This window comes from Hoplias malabaricus, chromosome Y, assembly GCF_029633855.1.
Source record: "Hoplias malabaricus isolate fHopMal1 chromosome Y, fHopMal1.hap1, whole genome shotgun sequence".
In the NCBI taxonomy this organism is placed as follows: domain Eukaryota; kingdom Metazoa; phylum Chordata; class Actinopteri; order Characiformes; family Erythrinidae; genus Hoplias; species Hoplias malabaricus.
In genome coordinates this window covers 16,551,809-16,557,580 of record NC_089820.1, presented here as the reverse complement: position 1 = coordinate 16,557,580, position 5,772 = coordinate 16,551,809, and positions in this window count along the sequence as shown.

Genomic DNA, 5,772 nt, shown 5'->3' with positions numbered 1-5,772 from the left:
CAGCCTCCAGCCCACAGCCCACAGACAGACCCTCGCCCTTCACACCATTCACCCGCAGCACAATGGGCACAGTTTTATTGTTTATTTACATATTTATTTATTTATTTATTTATTTATTTATTTATTTATTTATTTTTAGTTATTGTTTTAAAACCCTTTCGTTTAAAAATGGTTTTAAAAATAATACAAACAAACAATAAAAAAGCCCTTTGTCTGAATTGCTTCATTGTGAGCGTCTGAGAGTCAGCACTTTTCCAGAATCTTCAACCAATAACGCGGTATTTATAATGAACTCATTGGTTAATTAATTAACAGAGAAATAAATATTTATTCAATGTATTTATTAATGTTAAGAACTCAGGTTTTTCTGTAGTGATATTATCGCTCTTTTTCGGAGCAGAAATGACACGGAGCTGATCCCTTTCTGAGAGTTTTCGACTGAGGGTTTTGACGTCATCAGAAATAAATTGTGGAAAATATTTGGACAGAGAGCAGGTCCTGTTCTGACACGCGGAACTAAACATGAACAGGTAAATCGCTGGGCACCTGTGGAGATGTGCTCTAATAATGACCACCACGTTCCAACCACTGTTAGAAATGACATTTATTTAAAGCATTCTCAGTTCCTAGATTTGTTCGTAGCTACGCTACAATTAGCCCAACTACTGCACAACATACTTTACATTCTCCTTTAGTATAATGTGCTCTGAAAGGCCACAGCTTTATCTGTTTAATAAAATTAAAAATGTTTTTATTTTTATTCGGTCTGTGTACAGCTGGTTTCACTCAGACAGACTCTCTCTATATATTTTTCTTTTTTTTCTTTCCCCCTCTCTTAAACAAAGAAGGGGACAGACCTAAGGTGGTGTATAAAAGTCTAAACGGCGCTGGCCTACTTACTAACCCCCTCAGGTCCTGGATGATCTATAAAATATATAAAATACCGTCACTAATTAAAAATTCTCGTGCGCACGTGACACACCTGGGCTCTTTGTTCCACTTCTTTACATCAACTCCACGGTCGCGCGCGCAGCGATAATAGGACGGGAATGAAATCAATGATGGGGAATGTGTTCTAGGGGCTGCCTTTAGACGGTGAGTTCTGTCTGTCGGTGAAGACACGTACCGCTTGTGTTTAATGATGGCGGCTGGATGTGAGAAAGGCTCTATGTGCGGATTGGCTGGAGCTCGCCCAATGAACCGTTTGACAATAGGCCTCATGTTACATTTCCAGTTTTCCAGGGAGGAATTCCGCCGCCGTCTGAGAGAATCCGAGTCTTTAGATCCAGTGAAAGGGCAGATACAGTAGTAATAACAGTAATAATAAAGCTAATAGGCTCGATAGCGAGAGGAGCATCTGAAGAACAGAGGGTCTGCATCATTCACAGACACTGGCCCTTTCCCGCGCTTTAGTCTTTATAGTGTTTTACATAAAGACCATCTTTGCTGTTCTGGTGGGTTTTTGAATCACTTCACATCTTCTTCCTGCGGCACGTCACGTGCAGCTCGTCATCATGTGGTTTATTTTTATTTTTATTTTTTTTTCTGAGGGTTTCCACGCGCGGCATAAAATGACACGAGACGTGCTGTGATAAAGACTGCCTGCCTCCTCGCGCTGAGGGGAGAGGGAGGATGTGATGGGGAGGATTTTGAAGTATGAAGAGCTTTGTGGTCGACCCCTTTCATTCCCTGACCACAAACACTCTCGTTCTGAAACAAACGGGACCCCAAGCGCCCCCCCCCCCCCCACACACACACACACACCTCCCTCACCACCAGCTAGCCGTGAAAGATCAGCTGACCTCTGGGGCTCTGTCCACTCTCTCCTGTTTTGTGGGGGCCCAGCACTGGCCACTACGTCAACGGTGGTGCGCAAAGGTTGGGGCAAGTCCTGGTCTAACCACATGTGGTGTTGCACATCTTCTGCAGAGAGAAGGACTAGAGACACAGCCCTTAGACTTTAAACAGAGGACCAGTGATATTCTCAACCAATGCAAAGCATCATGGACACGCTAAATTGGGGTGTGAGTCGTTCAGGGATAAATGCCACTCAGGGACAGCTGATGACGTGTATATATATATAGTAGAGCGCGAGGGGAGGCTTCGGATCATCCTGCATCCTAATGACTCCAGAAGAAAGACGGGAGGAGAGGGAGAAAGAGAGAAACAAAGGAAGAGTGAAGGAAGGAAAGAATACGTCCCGGTTCCTAAGGCTTGGAAGACGCGTATACCACCCAAATCTCTCCCTCGGCTTAAACCGTCCGTTTCTGCTTTGCTTTTGAAGAGAGTGTGTGGGGGGGAGGGAGGGGGCAGGCCAGGTCATTCTGAAAGAAAAGCAGCCCCCCCACACACACCCCCACCCTTCTCTCTCTCTCTCTCTCTCTCTCTCTCTCTCTCTCTCTCTCTCTAGTGTATTCTGAGGTCCGCTCCTCCACCGTAAAGAAGAAGCAGCTTCGTTTAGCCCCGGCCGAGGCCTATTTGCTCCTAATGACTAACACAGCTCTGTAATGGATGCACAGGTTTGTTCAGCATTCATCAAAGCACCGCCGCTAAAACAGCAGCCATACACTGGACTAATGAACACAACTGAATTCTATTCACTGCCTGAGGTTTCTGCTTTATTCAGTCGCCTGCGAAATTTGGATTTGCTTTAGGTTTCATTGTCGTTACTGTATTCATTTCAAGAAAATAAACAAAATACACTCGGTATAAAACGCTTTGTATGCGTTAAATAAAGTCATCTGTTAATTTTTAAAAAATATTGTTTCATTAGAATATATCCCTCAATGTCCAAACTTCTGCCTGCGCCTGTTCTGAGCCGAACACCGTTCCTCCGTTCCAGCAGCGCAGCCTCAATAGGCCAGGAAGGCCCGCGGTGTAGACGCAGGCCCTGTAGGCTTTGTTAGCAGCTCCGTCTGCGCTGCTGTTCCTTAGGAATGCCTGCAGTCTGCTCTTCCCGCGCGCGTTAGCTGGAGGAATGCGCGTGAATTTATCAAACGGCCAAAGCGTCTCGAGGCCAGACAGGCGGCATAAAGGGCGGAGAAGAGCAGCACGCACAGCCACATAATACCTCTGTCACCAGCCGGCCGGCCAGAGAGGAGGCGATGAAAAATACCCCTCTCCACACAACGCTCCAGTCATTTATTATCAAAGAAAATGGAAGCCATGCTGAGAAATTAGTCAAATAAAAACGAAATTAGAGCGATATTAACAACAACATCATTCACCCCCCAAAGCCTGTCACACAGCCCCCCGCACACGGACCACCGAGTCTCCCCTGCGTCTGTGGCACTGCTTATGTGATGTGGCCTACACTGTTTACATTTACAGATTTATATTATACCCAGTAAACAAGGAACGTCCCTGGACGTTCAAAACACGTCTAAATGTAGTCTGTCCGTCGAGGACATATTTTAAACGTCAATGGACGTCCAAAATCCATCTTAATAAGTTAGTTAAGTGGTGACCAATCGATAACGTCAGTGGACGTCCAAAATGCGTTTTATACAAGTAATTTATTTCGGGACCAATTAATAACGTCAATGGACGTCCACAATACGTCTAATAGTCGTCTTTTCAATGTCTGTGTTTGGACGTCTTTTCAACTTTCATTTTCAACCATAAGAGAACGTTGATTAGACGGCAGTCATTACGTTATTTCAACGTTGAATCAACGGCTAAATGTTTACTGGGTACTGATATAATAGAAATAATAATAATAATAATAATAATAATAATAATAATAATAATAATAATAATAATAAATAAAAGTTCCTGTGTCGATTTCAGTCCCGAGCTACAGTGGGTGAGTGAAGCGGATAAAGCCCGATATGGAGGGGTTATTTAAGGATAATTTGTGCACAGTTCTCTCAGTAGTGCTGGTCCATTTAATACACCACCATCAGTAGTCTTAAAAATAAATTATATATAAATATATACATCACTTTCACTGTTACTGCTTATATTTCATATATCTGTGACATTGTCGTTTATTTAAGAATGGAATAACGACACATTTGGCGCCCGGTGACAGCGGTGAACCAAAGGTGAATCCGCGTCTCTGTGAGGTGTGAGTTCCACCGGCTCGCGGCTGGAGTTGTAATTGTAACAAAGTGCAGCTGATTATAAATGAAAGGACTCTCCGGCTGCGGTGGCGCAGGCGCACAGAAAGCATCTGCTGAGTTAGAAAAGGCAGGCAGTGAATTGTGCAGCAGGCGCAGCAGCGACAGAGGGCTCGGGGTACACAGGACTGCTGCGGAACGCCTGCGTGGAGCGCGTGTTTGCGGCGGGGAATTAACACCGTAATTACAGTTACACAGGGCTGTTTTGAAGATCTCACGATAAGCTGACGTCACCGTGTTTACCGTCTTGTTGCAGGCGGCGAGGGATGAAGCGCGCAGGCGCAGAGCAGGCGGCTGAGGTATTTAGAAGGGACTGCTAGCAACAGGTAGGTCTCAGACAGGAGAGGAAGCACGAGGCGGGAGCTCCTTAACAAGCAGTCCGGACTTTCACTTCCAGCTCTGAATTATCCGCTCAAACCCTTAACGAGGAACGTTTTCAGATTCATCCCCTACTCCGCAACTCTGCTCTCTCTCTCTCTCTCTCTCTCTCTCTCTCACTCTCTCTCTCTCTCTCTCTCTCTCTCTCTCACTCTCTCTCTCATTTTTCTTTCGCCACCCCCCCTCCTCCTCTCGTCTACCCCCAAACGAACGCGGGCACGCGCGCGCACTCCCTACGGGCGCGCACACGAAGCCACACACTCACAGGCGCGTCTGAAAAGGACAGACACAGACAGAGCGTAGAGATGTAGAAGAAAGAAATGACAAACAAACGACTTACTTTCTTTACTCTCCCTCCACCCCTCGCTCTCTCTGTCCTCTCCGCGGTGAGGGGTCGCCGTGGTCTTCGGAGAGCAAGAGTGAGGGAAGCGCGAGGAAAGAGTGCCGCTGGACGTCCGGGCTCTGCTCCTCGTGCGTCTCATGTGTGCGTTTGGTGGAACACCCCGGTCCCTCATAGCCAAACGCTTTTGAGTGAAGTGCAGTGCAGATTGAGACATATTGAGCCCCCTTTAAGAGAGAGGGGGGGGGGATCATTTCATGTGGGAGGTTGGACGCAAAGTTTGGACTCGTGACTGGCATTCCGGAGAGACATGCATATTTTAAAACAACAAAGCGAGATAGAGCCGGGGTGGGCAGGGGGAGGAGGGGGGAGGGGGAGCAGAGGGGGAGGAGGAGGAGGAGGAGAAACTTGGAAAGTGCTCACTAAGTGATAAACAGCTGTCATTGTTGGATTTATTAATTATTGTGATTATTATTTCTATAATGAAGACTATTATTAGAGCTGGTTTAGTTTTGTTTTCCCAGCGCACAGTAGAAGCAATGCCTGAAAACGTTTTGGAAATGTTCACTCGTGTTTACCCAGTGTGGCCCAAGTGCTGCCACTCGGTGCCCTCGTGTTTACTCTCCAGAGGCGCCCCTCCACTGATATCAACAAGTGGGCTTAACTTTGTGTTCCTTCATTTTCCTTTACAACAAAAAACCTCATAACTCCTCTCAGTTGCTCTTGGAACCGCACTCCAGCAAAAAAAAAAAAAAAAAAAAAAAAAAAAGCTATAGAGTCCCTCCACAGGCCGTCACGTGGTGGGCTTCCCCCGGCTATAAATAGCCTGTTTACCGGTCTAAACAACTCAGTGTCGAACATGATGTGCAGTAGCTGTCAGTGCGGATCCAGGGAGGACGTGTTAACATGCGCTGACTGGCTGGAGCTGCTCAC